This window comes from Ursus maritimus, unplaced genomic scaffold, assembly GCF_017311325.1.
Source record: "Ursus maritimus isolate PB19 unplaced genomic scaffold, ASM1731132v1 scaffold_32, whole genome shotgun sequence".
In the NCBI taxonomy this organism is placed as follows: domain Eukaryota; kingdom Metazoa; phylum Chordata; class Mammalia; order Carnivora; family Ursidae; genus Ursus; species Ursus maritimus.
This window is the reverse complement of record NW_024425786.1, coordinates 18435180-18452534: the sequence shown is the minus strand read 5'-3', so window position 1 is coordinate 18452534 and position 17355 is coordinate 18435180.

Sequence of the window (17355 nt, the reverse complement as noted above, 5' to 3'; positions counted from 1 at the left end):
CTTAGACTCCCCCCCCCCCGCCTTTTTTTTAAAATGACCTTGACAGTTTTGGGAGGTGCTGGTCAAATATTGTGTAGAATGTCCTTTTGTTGGAATTTCTCTCGTGTTTTTCCCATGATTAGCCTGGAGTTACACGAATTGAGGAGGAAGACCACAGAGGTAAAGTGCCATTTCATCACATCCTATAAAAGGCACATACTATCCCCATGACCCCGATATTGACCTTGACCACCAGCTGTTTGTCAGGTTTCTCAACTGTCAAGTTACTCGCCCCATCCTCAGACCCCTCCCTTTCTATACTGTTCCCCCTTGAAGGAAGTCAGTAACCCATTTTACAGGTGTAAAATCTGAGGCACAGAGAGATTGAGTAACTTGCCCCAGGTCACACAGCAAAGGTAATAGCCAGGATTTGAACCCTGGCAGTTTGGCTTCTGGGGCCATGCTTCTAACCAACTGCCATAAACTCCCAGGAGCGCAGTGAGACATCTATAAATGTAGCATGAGCACTATTTTAGCAAAATAAGGCAGTGTGGGACCAAGTGCGGAAGCTCAGAGCCACACAGGCCTCAGTGTCAGGCTCCTTTCTCCCACTGAGACTTGGAACAAGTCACATCACATCACAGGGCCTGACACATAGCAAGGAGCTTCAGAAGGTCTGGACAAGTGGTAGGTTTTTAGAACCAGGCTCCAGGCCAGGAAGACACCGCACAGTTGGGGCAGAAGAGCCAGCCTGGGCCTCCAAGTTGTGGCCCAAGGAAAAGTGCTCCCTCCGGCCCATCCTGCATGGAGGACAGTCAGCGTTGTCGGCCTTGACTGTACCAAAAGGTTCAGGGTCAGATGCCAGGTGTTGGTCTTGACCTTGTCTGCTCCAAACAGGTGACTACCACGTGCTCTGAAAGCAGTAAAAACTCAACTCTGAACAGCTGGGCAGGAAGGGACCCCGGACATCACCCTCCTCCCATTTTACAGGAGAGAAGACTGAGGCTTCAGGGTAAGAAGGGACTTAGCCAGGGCCGTACAGTGAGGTACAAGCTTACGCCCAGCCCCGAAAGAGATGCCCTGTGAGAATGACAGGGGCTTACCCTTGCCTGCGGGAAGCCCCCGACGTGTCTCATCTCATCTAATCCTGCCAGGGCCGTACAGCCACTGGTCCTGTCTTGCGGAGGGGTGTCCACTCGGGGGCACTTTAAGGCTCTATTCACTCGACCAGCAAACGGAAGGGGTGAGAGGAGCCTGGCTGCTGAGCACTGAGCCATGTGTCCCCACTGTGCCACCAGCCTCGCTTGCTGTAGCCCAGGCCAAGGGGGCCCCCGGAGTGGCCCCCCTCACACCCAGCCCCCTCCACCCCAGCATCTTTGCAGAAGTATGGCCCCTCTTCATTCCACAAGGAACACCACTCTCTTTGCCCTCCAGCCCATCTCATGAGAGGCAAGAGGAAGACAAACCCACAGACAGAGACAAAAGGACCCCAAGCCTGCCACTGTCTCCGCTGGAGGATTTTCCCTCTGCCTCCTTCTTTCTTTCTTTCTTTCTTTCTTTCTTTCTTTCTTTCTTTCTTTCTTTCTTTCTTTCTTTCTTTCTTTCTTTCTTCTTTCCTTTCTCTATTTTTTTTCACTTTAATGTTTTTTAATTATATTGTGTTAGTCACCATACAGTACATCCCCGGTTTCCAATGTAAAGTTCGATGCTTCATTACTTGCATATAACACCCAGTGCACCATGCAATACGTGCCCTCCTTACTACCCATCACCAGTCTATCCCATTCCCCCACCCCCTCCCCTCTGAAGCCCTCAGTTTGTTTCTCAGAGTCCATAGTCTCTCATGCTTCATTCCCTCTTCTGATTACCCCCCAGCCAATCCAGAGGAGAGATGGGGCTGGGGGCTGGGCAGCTGTGGCCGGGCTGGGGGTGGGTAGCGTAAGGGTGGACAGCACCTTGACCAAGCAAATACAGTTAATTTAGCATCGACCTTGGAAAGTGTCAGAGTCCTGCTGGTTTGAGGGACCCCAAGACCCAGTTCTAGTGCCACTGAGTTGCTGTGTGACCTTGAACAAGGGATTTGGCCTCTCCGGGCCTTTGCTGCCTCACCTAAAAAATGAGGGGCTCAGGTGCAGCAGTGATTCTCAACCCTGGCCACTGGGGACCTTTTAAAACACGTAATTAAGGTTTGAGGGGGTACCATTTAAATCCCCCCAGTGATTCCGCTGGGCAGCCAGTTGAAAGCCCCTGAACAGATCCTGTGTCAGGGGCCTTCTGGCTCTGACATTTTACTGGCGCGTAGGGATCAGGGCCCACCTCGAGCACTTACCGCCAGGTGCGCTTGGGCGTGCCACTACCCTGCTCCGTGCCTCAGTTTCTCCATCAGTGGACAGTCCTAACCTTCCCTGCACGAGGTTGTTGGGAGGATTAACTAACCGGGTGTGTGAAGTTCCGCCACATGCAGAGGAAGGGCTGGTGAGGAAACAGTGGGGTTGACCGTCCTGGGAAGCGGGCCTCTGCTGGTCACACGCCCATGGGTGGGAGGGGAGGGTGCGGTGAGCTTTGCCCCAGGGCTTTCCCAGAACTGAGGCTTTTCCACCAGCCTGCCTGAGCCCCTGCGGGGGTTCTTGTGCGCTCCCACGAGCCCGGGTTGCCCGGAGTGCGGTGGGGGCCTCAGGACGCAACCAGCTCCCTACTGGTGGGCGTGCAAGCGGGGGCTGGATGACTGCTTGGCCGGCCAGGGGGCAAGCTGCTTCGGGCATATTCGAAAAGGGCTGGACAGAGATGGGGGCCCAACCATCTCAAAAATGTCTGCTTCTCTCATTCCAGGATCCGGGGAGTCTAGAATTCTTTTGGCCGGTTCTGGGCATCTCCCCCTTGGCAGCTGCAGCCTTTGGCTCCCCTCCCGTCCCCACTGCCCCCCCCCCCGCCAGGCCAGGGGGTACCTGGTGTGAGGGGAGGAGGGGAACTAGAGGTGGGGGCTGGGGCCTGTCTGGGGGTGCAGAGGAGGCTGCTGGCTCCCGTGGGGCTTGGGGGTGGTCACCCCAGAGCCAACAGAGCTTGTTAAAGGTCAGAATTGTGACTTTGGACAAGTCACTTACTTCCGGGAAGCCTCAGTTCCCTCCCCTGCGCACTGTGGCTGGGAAGGTCGGTGAAGGGACCGTGATGTCACGCTCGCAGCTGACGCCACATAGGGCCCAGCATGCGCATGCGTCACGTCAGTGTCTCCTCTGATTCCCGCAGGAGGGTGCTCACGCCACCCGGTTCCCCCGCCGCACGCCTGCTCTGTGTGCCCCTCGAGGCTGAATGGCAAAGCCTCTTGTCCGCACTGCAGCGGCAGGAAGCGCCCGAGGACAGACTTGAACTCAGGACCGCCCGGCTCCCAGGCTCCCAGCCAAGGCAGCCAGAGTCTACTGAAATGGGCAGAAAGGCCCTCGCAGGGCTCCCGGCTCGCAGCGGGTGCCACACGGTGGCAGCTCCTGTCGTGTGGCACGGTGACACCTGCTAGAATTCGGAAAGTCTGGCTTAGCCTGGGCTGCCAGTAGAGAGAAGGAGATGGGGCGTCACTGCCGGCTCCGGACTGGGGCTCGCTGCAGGGGAGCGAGAAGTGTGCCTCCCGGTGTCCAGAGGACGGCTGGCGCCTGGTGTGGGTGACAGTGACATCTGCAACATGGCCTGAGCACCTCCTACGGCCTGCCAAACTGTGCTCCGGTCACAGAGCTGGGAAGGAGCAGTCAAGTCTTATGTCCAGACTCTGTCCTGGAACAACTGTGCTCTGAGATGTTAAGTGTAGACACCTGCATACAAGGGAGAGTCTCTCGATGAAGCACCTAGACTCTCCAGACTGTTCCCTGGGATCCCATCTGGGCGCTGCCACTAACGGGCTGTGTGACTTTGGGCAACTTATTCCAGCTCTCTGCACATTTCAGTTTCTCTGTGGATGAAATGGGAAGCAAAATCAAGTACCCCCCTCCCGGGCTCTCGTGACACTTCATACGTAAAGTAGCCTGGCTGAGAGTAGGCCCGTGTAAGTCAGCTGTGCTCATTGTCATGGTTACTTCACAGCGCACAGGGCACAGTGGTTACTTCTGGGAGCGCAATGGCAGGAGGCCTTCTCCTTTGTTCTCACCACACTTCGGTAGCATTTTGCATTTTTTTCAATGAGCATTTACCTCCATTGTGATATACATATTGTTTTAAATAAAGAAAACCCTCTGGCTGAGCTGAGGTGTGAGTAGGCGGCAAGAGGTCTCTTGTGGCTAGTAAGCTGCTGTCTTTAGAGGAAAAAAAAAGAGGGAGCATTTGATTGTACTTCATATAACCTGAGTCACGGCTTGTGGGTATGCGGAAGGCCAAGGCATTTCCATGCAGTTGAACAAGAAACGAGTTTTCCCCTGCTGCACACTTGGCCGCAGAGGGAGCACTGGACCTCCAGCCCAGCAACTTACATGCTAGCCTCCCATTCTGCCACCACTTGCCATGAAACCTTTACTTCTTAGCTCAGCAAACTGCCAGATGCCTCTTCACTCCCAAGCCCTGTGCCCCATGGGCTCTGAGTGTCCATTGTTCACCAGGCCCACTGTGAGCCCTGGGGCACAAAACAGAGGACGAGGTAGAGGTGGCCCCCATCCGTCTGTGACCTGAAGCCCAGCAGGGGAGGCCAGCCCTATCAAGTCATTCACAAAGAAGTAATAAATTGTCCTCTAATGAGCGCAGGGGGAGGGGCAGGGTACAGGTGCTCTGAGAGCCTCTATGAAGGCAGGAAGTGGTCAAGGCGAGGAGCAGATGAATGATGTCTTGCAGGGAGAGAGGACAGCATGAGCAAAGGCCAGGTGGTGCAAGGGATCATAGTGAGCCTAAGGGAGTGAAAGTGTGCCTGTAATGAAGGGGGCAGAGGGGAGCTTGGCATGAGACAGGAGAGGGTGGTGCGCAGGGGTGGGCCATACAGAGAGGGTTGTTGCGGGGATTTGGTCTTCATCCCCAAAGCCACAAGGCCAGAAAGGAAACCAGTGAGATCTTACCTCATGAGATCCCTCCAAATCCTACAGAGAAGAGATTAGGTAGGGGGTCAGAGTGGACCCCTGCCAATCTCCAGTTTCTTGAACTGCATAGGCTGGGGCACAGAGCAGCATCAATAGACAGCTCTTCCTCATCCACTTATCCATTCTCCATCCACTCACAGGCACAAAATTTAGATAGCATTCTAAATTCTATGGTTAGCAATTAAATTCTAAAAATAATTCAATTTTTTTAAAATTTAATTTAATAACTTCTTTTTCTGGTTTCAAAATATGTGCTCTATGGTGAAAAGCCCTTGATGCTGGTATGTAAACCTGGGAAAGGCTTTTGCAGAAAGCTGACTGGCCCTGTGGAAGCCTCTTCATCTTTCTGCATCCAGTAATAGTGCTCTGAGTGGCGAATTGATGCCACGGGAATTAGGGATTCAGCTCACTTCCTGAGGATATCCTTCAGTGAAGAGCAAGAGCTAGAGGAGGTAGCTAGAAGGACAAGGAAGAGCTCCTAAGCCTGTTCTAGGAGCTGTCCTAAGACTCCTGGGGTCCTTGATAGGTAGTGAGTTCCCCATTCTTGGAGGTATGTAAGCCATCAAAGTAAAAACAGATATATATATATATTTTTTTTAAAGTATGACTCCCACGCAAATATAGATTGAACACATGTTAAAAATTTGTTCAATTCGTGAATGAGAGCAGCAGTAAGATGGCAATGTTATTTCAAAGAAGACTAGAGGAATAGTTAAAGAACACTAGAGAAAGAATGTTAGAATAAAATGGCTCAGGTGGATACAAAACTGGTTAATGTCCTAAAGGGCCAAACAATTCATAACCTTTTGGGGTTTTCTATTAGACAGAAATCCGTAGGTTAACATATAACTTCTAAAGTCTTTTAATAAGCCTTTTAATAAGCATACCCTAAGCCAAACGTACATCCCCCCTGATAATTAATCACCCATGGCAGGCCTGTCAACCAGTGTCCTGAGATGACAGTGAAGAGACATGCCGCCTTCTCCTTGCCTATTCCCAAGTGTTAGATGATTTTCTTAACAAAGCCAGGCAAATGGCTGCAGTGAGAAGCTGCAGGAAAGCTCTGCTGACAGAGGGCTGGGCTGGTCCATCACCTTTTACTGCGTAAAAGACTATGCCCGAATTTAATGGCTTAAAACAATAAACGTTTATTATGTTGCAATTTCTGGGGATCAGGAATCAGGGAGCACTTCAGTGCCTCCTGCTGGCTCCGGCTCTTCCATGGGGTTGCAGTCATGCACCCTTCCTGGGGCTCAGTCCCGTCTGTGGGAGCAGCCAGGGCACCGTGAAGGAGGAGCCAGCTCAGGGAACTTCCACCAAAGGTGGCCGGGCGTGGGGGACAGACAGACCACCTCCTCCTCCCTCCTTCCCTCCCAGACCAGTCCTCACTGAAAGATGAGGTGAGCAGCCAAGAGGGAGGGCAGTGACCTCTGGGGACCCCATGGCCAGCTGATGTCCAGGGCCCGATCTGGGAGGGCAACTTCAGGGGGAAGCGAGGGGCAAATCCAGCTGGGAGGGAGGCTGCCAGTTTAGGGGGTAATTATTTTGGAAAGCTTTACAAAGTTTCGGAAAATCTTGGTTCTCCCTCCACTGAAACCATTGTTTTTCAAGGGAAATTGAATTAGAAGGTGGCGGCTGGAGGACCCAGAGAGGGAAGAGTCAGCCACATGTTTTTCTAACTAACTGGGCGCCTGTCCTGTGCCAACAAAACCAGGAGCTCCTCACACTCTGTGTTTAGGACCACCAGGGCTGCGGCCAGGGGTGGGAGAGAGCCCTTAGCAGCTCTGGGGACTGCGGCAAGGCTGGAGGTACCCCCTAAATCAGCCCCCTTCGTCTGGACTGGGAGGACAGTGGGATTTAGCTGAAAGGTGGAGTCAAAGCCTTGGCACTGGGATGTAAGCCTTTTGCAGAAAGGCCTTGTTGAACCTTTCCCCCTCTGCAGCCAGGAGCAGTGCCCTGAGTGGTGAGTTGCTCAGAAGGCAAGACGAGGCGAAAGCTCTTCTGTAACGTGAAAGGTACTGCTGGCTTCATTGCAATAGATCACTGACATCACCTTTTTGAGAAATGGCCAATCAGCACCATCCTTCCGGCCAATTCCATGAGATGGTAGAGACTGGCTGGGTGCTGTGGAGCTGAAACTGAGCTCAATGGGAGAAAGTTCAGGGATCGACTAGTGATGTCTGCTATGGATAGTGTTGGGGAACCCGTGATATGCATGCCAGGTATTTGCCAGCTCTGATCTAGTCCAATTCCCTCCACCTACTGATGAAAAGCTGAGCCCTGAAGAAATAAGGGGCATTAAACTTTCAAAAGGTGACTCTTCCTGCTTCACATGCTTATTGCCATGTCCTCGCTTGAAACCCTTCAAGGGCTCTGCTGCTTAAAAGAATAAAGTCCAGAATCTTTCCTTGGTTGTTCAAGAACCAGCCTGAACTGGTTCTAGGCACACTTTGCAAATGTTATTTCCCTCCTGAGGACTGTTCCAACTGGGCAGGACTGCACATGCCCCGCATTCCCCACCTCCAGGCTTTTGTCTGTGCTGTGCCTATGCCTGGGATGCCCTTCCCATGCCTCCCCTGATCAGCTTTCTCTCCCACCACTTCTAGCCCAACCCCCACAGCCCACCCTCTCTATTTCCCCTCCTGGTCCCGGCCAAACTGTACAGCGAAACGGTATTCCCATGCATTGTCTCCCCTGCTGAACCGTGGACTCCTGGGAATAACCGAGTCGGCTCCATTTGTCCCCTCTTCCCCTTTCTAGCACAGAGCCGGCCATGTGGATCCTCAGCAAATACTCACTGAGCAAATTAAATGAATGTCTGAGCTCACAAAGGAAGGTAGTAGCCTCCTTGCTTTGGACACTGGGCCCCTGACTCCCTGTGCAGTGCTCTCCTCAGAGCCCCAGGCGTCCCTCTGAAAGTCTGACTCTTCCACCTCAGCTCTGTCCTGGCTCTCCCACGGCCAGCTAACCTTCCTTTCATTCTCCAACCCCCTGAGAGGCATCAGGAGGACCCCATTTAAGGCTGGCCTGACCTGATCGCTGCCTGGTGGTGCCACCAAGAATGGAGAAAGCCATGTCAATACCCCCACTATTATCCCCCCAGCCCTTTGACTCAGGACATTCATGTCTCTGCACATTTATCTCTCCTTCCATTGGGGTGGAGGTGAGGATCTGAGGACACTCGGATGCTCCTTTATCCCTGAGCATGAATGAGCCCAGTGTGGAGGAAAGACCCCTGCATTGGGGGTCTGTCACAGACCTTGGGCAAGTCTGATACCCTCCCTGGGCCTCACCTGCATGGGAAAGAAAAGGACCCCTCCAGTTCTAGCAGACACTGCTGATTTGTGCCTCCCAGGAGAGCAGGAAGCCTAGGACTGTCTCCTGGGGGTGGAGAAGGGGTCCCACCACTCTGTGCCCCGAGGGCCGGGCCTCTTGGCCCCACACTCGAGGCCCCTCCTCCTGGGCCAGGTGTCTCGGGCTGCCAGGGAGACTGGCAAAGTTCACGAAGCCCTTCCTGGGCCAAAGTGATCTGTGAGCTGGAAGCCAGAAGATGGCTCCGTCTTCTCGTACATTTGGCAAACTGAAATACCTTTGAGGAGGGCCAGCTTTGATTAAAGATATTTACCTTGTTAAAAAAATTTTTACACACACACACCCATGAGGGTATTTAGACTCATTTACATTAAAAAAAAAATCCTGCAAAGAAAGGGAGGCTCTGGTTGAAAGAAAGAGAAAGAGAGAGAGAGATGGGGAGAGAGGGAGGCAATGGAGAGAGGAGAACTGAGCTCTAATGATTTGGGCGTCTCCATAAACAGCAAGTGGGCCTTCAGATCCTTCACCTCCTTCTCCTCTTCACCGTCCCCGAGCTCCAGGAAGCAGATTCCAGCCTCTAAGCCTTTGCTCCTGCACTTTGCCCACATGGAGCGTCCTCTCTGTCGGCTCAGTCTTATGGTGCGTCGCGTCGGGGAGGCAGGACAGATGATAGATTCGGGCTGTGGGCTTGGAAAGGCATGGGTTCCAGCCCTTCCTCTGCCTCCTTCCTGCGAGTTACTTCACTTCTCTGAGCCTCAATGTCCTATCTGAAAACAGAGATGATAGGACTATCACCCATTGGCTTTAAGTAGATGTAAATATTCCAACGTGCTTAGAAGGGGGTGTGACATATATTAAGTGTGTAAGTTTAAAGAATGATAAAGTCCATAGGTGCTGCAGCATGCCTTTGCTGACAACTCAGCCCACGACGCTCCTGCCTCCTTCCCACCTCACTCGGTAAGACGGACCCTCCATACGACACTGGGATGCAAGTGCCACGGGTGCAGGAAAGGGTCTCCCGGCCACTGGATACACAGCGCCCAGTCAGTGTCTGTGCATGAATGAATAAATAAATGAATGAATGAGTGGATACACAGCATGGCTGCCCTGGGGGAGGGGGCAGTTCATTGAAAGAAACATGGACTAAGCACCTGCAGTCCACCCCTCCCGTCCCCACCTCCACGATGCCTCTGGTGCGCGTGCCTACCCTGCCCGCGAGGCACGGCATGCAGTCGGCTCTCGGCAGGTGTTTGTCACTGGTAAGGCTGTGCGTGGAGAAGCTGCAGCAGCCCGCCGATGCCCAGCCTCTGGGCAGGCCAGCCGATCCCAGACTCTTGGACTGTTTGATTTTTGAACCACATGAATGTGTCACTAATTGTTCTGGTTGCTCCTGCTGCATGACAAATGACCCTAAAATGCAACAGCTTGAAACAACCGTTGGATTTTTGTTGGTGATGCTGTGCTCGGGAATTCAGGAGGGGCTTGGCAGGGCACGTCTTGGTTGGCGCCTGGTATGCAGGTGCAGCCAGATGCCGGCTGGGGCTGCATTCATCTGAAGGCTTGACGGGGCCGGACATCCAAGCTGGCTCAGTCCCCCAGCTGGTGGCTGATGCCGGCTGGCAACTGGGAGCTCAGTGGGGGCTGGCGGCTGGAGCGCTGGCGCGCTGCTCTCTGGCCCGGTGGCCTCCGGGTAGTCCGAGGTCTCCCGTGAAAGCTGGCTTCTCGAGCACAGGTGTCCCAAGAGAACCAAGCAGAAGTTGCATGGCCTTTGAGGACCTAACACGAAAGTCACATCCTGTCACTTGCGTCTTACTCTAATGGTGGAAGCAGTCCCGTCCCCACCCCACAGCCCCAGTTTCAAGGAGAAGGGACGTAATATACCTCTGGATGGTATGAATGTCAAAGAATTCTAATTTGCCACACCGATTTTAAAAATCGAATTAACTCTCCCTTTTTAGAAATTTAAGGAAACCTGATCTCTCCACACTAAATAGAAAACCAATCTCGAGTAACTGCAAAAGTAAATATAAGGAAAGCAAAAATACGGTATTGCTTTCCTATTGCCGTGGAACAAATTTATCAGCTTAAACAACAAGAATGTATTACCTCACCGGTCCCACAGGTCAGGAGTCCAGGCGCGGGTTCGCTGGGTCCTCTGCTCAGGGTCTTGCCAGGCTGGAATCAAGGCGTTGGCAGAGCTGAAACCTCACTGGGGCCGAGGCTCCTCTCCCAAACTCACTGGTGGTGGCAGAATTCAGCCCGTGGTGGGCGTGTGGCAGCATCTGTTTTCTTGCTAGCCATCAGCCAGGGACCACCCTCACCTCCCAGTGCTCCGAACTGCCCACAGTTCCTTCCTATGTGGCCGCCTGCAGGCAGTTCCCAGCGTGGCTGCTTGGTGCCTTCCAGGCCAGCAGGAACGCACCTCTGGACACTTCGCCTCCTTGTGAAGGTTCCCCTGATTAGTCCAGGCCCACCCAGGATAAACACCCTTTGATTCACTAAGTCGCATTCACCAGGTCCTGTCCACACTCAAGAGGACGGGTGTGGGCATGGGGAGAAGGGGGTGGGAGGGTGGGAATCCTAGGGCCATCTTAGAAGGCCGCCTACCACAACCATTCTAAAGCCCCAGCGGGAGACTCTTCTGCCCAAGCCTCTGGCTCTGAGACTCTGTGTCCGGGTGGGAGGCCAGCAAGGGTAGACGGGTGTTAAAGACCCTCCAGCACCTGACCGAGGCTTTGGCCCTGGTGGTAACCGAAGCAGGAGAGAACAGCAGGCGCGCCCCATCGCAGCTCTGTGCGCCCCATCGCAGCTCCTCTGTGCGTCGATGCTCCTTTAACGGCCCCTCAAACCGTCTCGCAGACCAGCCTCAGGGAAGCGCGAGACCAGACAAGCTTTGGGCTTCCTAGCAGTCACAGTCTGGGACCTTGGCCGTCAGCCTCAGCTCTGCCCTCTGTGATCGTGGGACCTTAGGCTGGTCACGGCCAGCCTAGGATTTGGGAATGAGCTCTGCAACCTGTAAAGTGCTGTGCTAATACATCAGGGTGGTGAGAGGTTAGGCGGCCTCCCGAGCTGAGCCAAGCCAGACTCCAGAACTCGTCCGGCTTCGCCTCGCGGCTGGGCAGAACGGAGTCCGGCTCCCGAGCGGCCCTCGTGACGTTAAGCAGCTTTCAGAGCTCCTGTAGCTGGGGGGCTCCCCAGGCACCCCCTGGCTGTGTCATCTCAGGGGTCTGAGAAGAAATGGGCCCGGGCCCCCAGAATAACTTCCTCATTGCCCCCCAGGGGCTGCATGACAGACGGTCCGCGGCCCGGCATTTGCTCCTTTCATGGTTATTTACTCTGTTTTAGGGGGAAAATCGCCCGTGAATCAAATCTGTGATTCCACAGATAAGATTTCTAAGGATGAGGCTAAGTTTAGTTAAGTAAAAAGAATTCCTATGTATAAAAATACATATGAAATAAGGAATATTACGTGCGATATGAATTTAGAGCAAGAAACTCGTGAGGTTGTTACCGGAATGACTGAAATTTGGAAAGAAAAGCATCTTCGGGAGGACAGTTCACCACAGAGTGGCCTGCCGCCCAAGACTGTGGGGTGCGGCTCGGTTTCTTCCTGAGTCATCAAGCCCAGAGTCAAGGAGTTGAAGACGGGTCCCTGCCTCACCGCCCCCCCCCAAGTTCAGGGTGCTCTTCTTCAACAACGGGCAGAGGCAGAGACGCAGAAAGCTTCTCTTTGTAGATGCAGTTGCGCGGCCGGACTGGACGGGGCGGGACGGTGACCCTGCTGTGCTCTGTGGAGGGACGAGTGTGTCGTCTGCCACCTGGCTGGAGCGGGCTGCCCGCGGGGCCCAGCTTCCTGCTCCAAAAGACCTGAGGGGACCTGGAGGCTCCCGGGTCTGACTTCCGGTGGCCAGGGAGGGGACCGGAGGGAGAGCCTGTGGCAAGGGCGGAGGGGGGCCGGGGTGGGGCGGCTGGAAGACATGTCCACCCGGCCCCAGGCAGGGAACACCCAGGCAGGGAACGTGGGCAACCAGCGAGCCTTCACCTCAGGGACAGAAAACCCAGCATCGGCAAAGAGCAAATAAACCCGCCCTTCCCGGCCTGCGCCACGTATCGTGGGGTGTGCGGGAGGGGCCTCTCGGGGGAGCCGGGGCAGAGGGGACGGGGTTCTGGTGTGGCCCCTCCAAGGTGCCGGAGCAGCAGCCCACAGCCCCCCATCCCATGCCAGGGGGCCGCGGGGGCTCAGAGCTGGGTCTCTGCCGGGATGCGGCTACAGGAGACTTGTCGTCCGCTATCTGTCGTTGGGGGTCCTGGGACAAGGGAGCTGGAGGGGGGAGGAGAGGCAGGACGGAAAGGAAAGCAGAGCAGTTCAGGGCCTCTGAGCAGCTCCTCGGAGTTTTAACAACCCGACGGGCTGACAGGCACGGAGCCCGGACGGCGTGGAAGGCCGTCTGCAGCATTAGCTCCTGGGCCCGCTCAACTCCCCCGGAAGGGAGGCGCCAATATAAGCCCTGGGTTACAGCTACGGAAACTGAGGCCCAAAGAAGTTTAGAAAAAAAAACCAAGCCGCCCAAGCTTACACAGCAGGGAAGCGGCCAAGCCCTGCCCCGGCCTAGCTGTCACCTCTGGCCTCAAGGGTCAAAGTGCGTTTTTACATCAAGAAAGCATGTCCTTCGTCTGAATGTCATTTACCAAGATGCGCTCACACGCACGCACCCATCTGTTACCAGCTTTTCACCCCGTGCGCTGTGAACTCCGGGCCAGCGTCCTGACTCCAATCCTGGTATTCGTCAAGGCTGCGAAACCCCGACCTCAGGACAGAGGAGTCTGGGAAGCACTGCCTGGTGAGCATGACACCCACGTGGTTAAGGGCGTGCCGAGCCCGGCCTAGCGCTGTGCGGTGCCCTCGGCCGCACAATCTCACAGGCGCTTTACGACGGTGTGGTGGGGGCAGGCACGAGGGGCCCATTCTCCAGAGGAGGAGGCTAGCGTGCCCAACCACCCCGGTTTCCCAGGACTGTCCCCGTTTTAGCACAGGAAGTCCCATGTCCCGGGAAACCCCTCAGTTCTGGGAACACTGGCGCAGTTTGTCATCCCAGAACGGACATGCTCGGCTTCGGCACCGCTGACATGTGGGACCAGCTCGTCTTGGTTGTGAGGGGCTGTCCTGTGCTCTGTGGCACATTTAGAGGCCTCTCTGGCCTGGGCCCACTCGATGCCAGTTGCACCCCCCGACTTGTGACAACCAAAAGTGTCTCTAGGTACTTCTAAATGTTCCCCTGATGGGCAAAATGGTCCAGAGTTAGAACCACCATCCTAGGGGAAACTGAGGCTGTAGGGCCCTTATCCAAGCCCTCAGAGGTGTAGACAGCAAGCCGAGGGCTATTGGAATCACAAATACATGGACTTTCACTGAGCCACATGGCTGCTCCTGGCATGGGGCTCCGGACATCTGGAAAGAGCTCTTGCTCTGCCTCCGACGTGTTGTGTGTCAAAGGCAAGGCCCTCCTCAGCTCTGGGCCCCCACTTCCTCATCTCTGAAGTGCAGGCATCAATCTGACAATCGATGAGGCCCCTTGGGTTTAGATGCTCTGCCTTCCCGGGGTCCAGAGCAGAGGCAGCTCAGCTGGCAGGGGTGGGAAGGTGGGATGCCGCACGAGGCCAGAGGCAGGGAGGCTGGGGGTGGGGCCTGGGTGGTGGTAGGCACCAGGCCCTGCTGTCTGGGCTGAGCCACCGTGGTGTCTCTGCACCCAGGACATACCGCATCTGGATATAGGAGGGCTCTGAGCTGTTCCCAGTGGGTGCTTTCAGAAAGAGCAGAGGGGTCTGAGCAGTGGAAGAGAGAAGGCAGGGGCTGGCAGGGTCCCACAGCTGTCCTCCCAGCCTTCATCGTCACTCCTTTCTTTGACTCCTGCCTGCCAGCTCTTTGCACTTGGTGCTTGCTCAGGAAATCGTGTTTTGAATGAATGAATGAATGAATGAATGAATGAAGTGAATGAATGTCCAGCCCAGCTCCCACCACAGCTGTGCAGAAACCAAAGTCTCTGGGACCCCCAAGCTCTCCCAGGCCTGTTGTTTAATGGTCACCCCAACTCTGCTTCTGCCTCCCCATGGTCTCCCCCTCACCCACCGGGCCTGGCACATGCGGGCCACTGCAGGGTTCGCTCCCTTCCATGGGGTCACTCTCTCTTTCTCTGGCAGAGAACGCTTGATGTCTAAGCTGGGGGATGCCTGACGAGGAGGGGCTCAGAGTCCCCATGCTCCCTACCTCTCCCGCCCCCCACCTTGTGGTTTGCTTGCAGAGGAAGCAGCAGCTGGGCCCAAACACGAGGCTTAGAGATGTGCTTACTGGGGCCGTGTGGAAAGTTACAGCCACCACCACTGAGGTCTTTGAAGACCAAACTGTTTGTGTTCCCCACAGCTATTTGTGGCCAAGGCGCCCACCACCCCCCACACGTACTGGCTCAGAGCTGGAGACTGAGCAGAGCTCAGAGCCCTGTGGCTATCCCCTAGCCAGCCCAGAACCCAGGCCAGAACGAGCCAGCCCAGAACGCAGCCCACCAAGCCAGCTTATCCTTAGCTAGACGAACCAACCAGCCCAACCTATCTAAGCTAGCCCAGTTCTACAAACCCAAGTGACCCATCCCATCCCACTACTCTACCCAACTAACCCTGCCCACACCAACCCAAACCAATCACCCAACCAACTAACCCAACCCAAGTAATGAGCTCAACCCATCTAGCCAAGCCTAATTCAACCAACCAGACCAACTCAAGTAGCCCTACCCCACCCACCTGATCCAGCCCACTTAATTAGTTAGCCAAACTCAACTGACCCATCCCAAGTCAGCCAACCCAACTTGGTATGGACTGAATGTTTGCATCCCCTCTGAATTCATACGTTGAAGCCTAAGTCATCAATGTGGTGGTATTTGGAGGTGGGGCTTTTGGGGCATAATTAGGCCATGAGGGTGGAACTCTTATGACGGCATTTGTGCCCTTATAAAGACGCGAAGAGAGCAGAGCTTTCTCTCTCTACCTTGTGAGGATATACTAAGAAGATGGCCATCTGTAAACCAGGAAGAGGGTCTCCGCCAAGAACTCCACTGTGCAGACCCTTTGATCTGGGACTTCCAGCCTCCAGCACTGTGAGAAATAAATATCTGTTGTTCAAGCCCCCAGTCTACGGCGTTCTATTATAGCAGGCTAAGACTCAACTCAGAGCCTAACACGACTAACCTAGTTGAAGCCAATTAACTAGCCAGATCCCTCTAAACCAGCCCAAACCAACCCAACTCACCCAACCCAGCTGAATAAATCCAGCTAAATAAAGCCAGCCCCATATCCGAGCTCAGCTATCACAATCCAACTTGGTTTACCCGGCTCAATCGAATCCAGCCCTCCTAACCCAAGTAACCCAGCTGATTCAACTCAACGAGCTCTTTTCCCTAACCAGTCCAATGCAACTAAGCCAACTCTACTAACCAGCCCAAAACAATTAACTCTGTTTAATCCAATTGAGCCCAGACAACCCAGCTGAACCCGACCTAGGTGGTGGGCCCATCTAACTCAAATCCACCTGGTTTAGGATAAATCCGCTTAATCCAGCTCACTGCTGTATAACCCAACCCATTCTAAACATACTACCACGCGCTAGGTGGAAGGGCAGTCCGGCTCAGTGAAGCGGGTGTTTCCTTCCGTACCGAGCAAGGCCCTGGGGGCTATCATGAAGAAGACCCAGGCCGGGTCCTCAGGGAGCCCCCAGTCTCCTGGAGTTTGGGAGGGGCTGGCGGCCGCCGTGCCATGGAGCGATCCTCCCATCGTGGAGGCCTTCTCCGATCTGACCAGGCCCGCAGCGTGCAGGAGGCTGCAGTCGGGGCCGTGGGAGCTCTGGGCACCAGGAACTATGGCTGACGTGCCGCATGTGCGGGTCCTGAAGAAGCAGGGTTAGACAGAAGGAAAGAGGAGGGAAGGCGTTATGGGCAGATGGAAGGCCCAGAGCAAAGGCCAAGGGGTGGGGAAACCCCTGGCCCTGCTTGACGAGCAAGAGCAGGCTGCTGGGACTGAGGCGCTCCTCGTGGGGAGGGTGGAGACGGGAATGGAAGGGCGGGGAGCAGAGCACAGAGGGCCTCGAGTGTTGCTTGGAGGATTGGCTGTCTCTGTCTTGGGCAATAGGGAGCCAGGGAGGCTGTTGAGCAGGGTAGGGTATGATTACACAGGTGCTTTGGAAGGTTCTTCTTCTTCTTTTTTATTTTTGTACATTTTAAGTAGGCTCCACGCACAGCCTGGGGCTTGAATTCAGAAACCCAAGATCAAGAGTCACGTGCTCTACTGACCGAACCAGCCAGGGGCCCCTGAAATTTCTTCTTAAAGATAGAGGGGAGCAGGGGAGGGAAGGGCTAGTCTGGGTCGGGAGGCCTAAGGATGCCAGAGGTGGAATGGGGGAGGAGATCCCAAGAGGCCAACAGCAGCAGAGAGGGGAGAAGGGAGGAAGGGAGGGAGGGAAGTCAGGGAAATGTGGAGAGAACAGAGAGAAAGCATGCGTGTGCGGACATTAGCTTGCAAGGGTTCTTAAATCTGTCTCAGCTCAGCATACCCCTTTTGCAGATGGGGACGCTGAAAGCCAGAAACCAGAGTGTGTCCAGGGCTTGGGACCCAGTCCAGACCATCAGCCCAGTGTTCCGTGCCCAACAAATACCAGAGCCCAGGTCTGGGGGCCATCGTAAGGACCCTATCTGAAGGCCCAGCTCCTGAGGTCCCCTTTCTGGGGACCAGCCTAATGCTCATAGGAACAGCCAATGACCCAGATGCCCAGTCCCTGACCCTATGGGCATCTGTAGCCTCCTTAGGAGACAGGGGCAGGCTCCGGGGATGGGGGTTGGGTATCATGAGGCCTTTGGAAGGAAGTTGCCAGGAGGGGGTAGGAATGTGTGGATAGGGGACAGTAACTGGCACTCTAGGTGTGAAACAGATCAGTTATGCCCGCAGAAGGGCTGTGTCCATCCACGAGCCCTCCCTGGGGAGT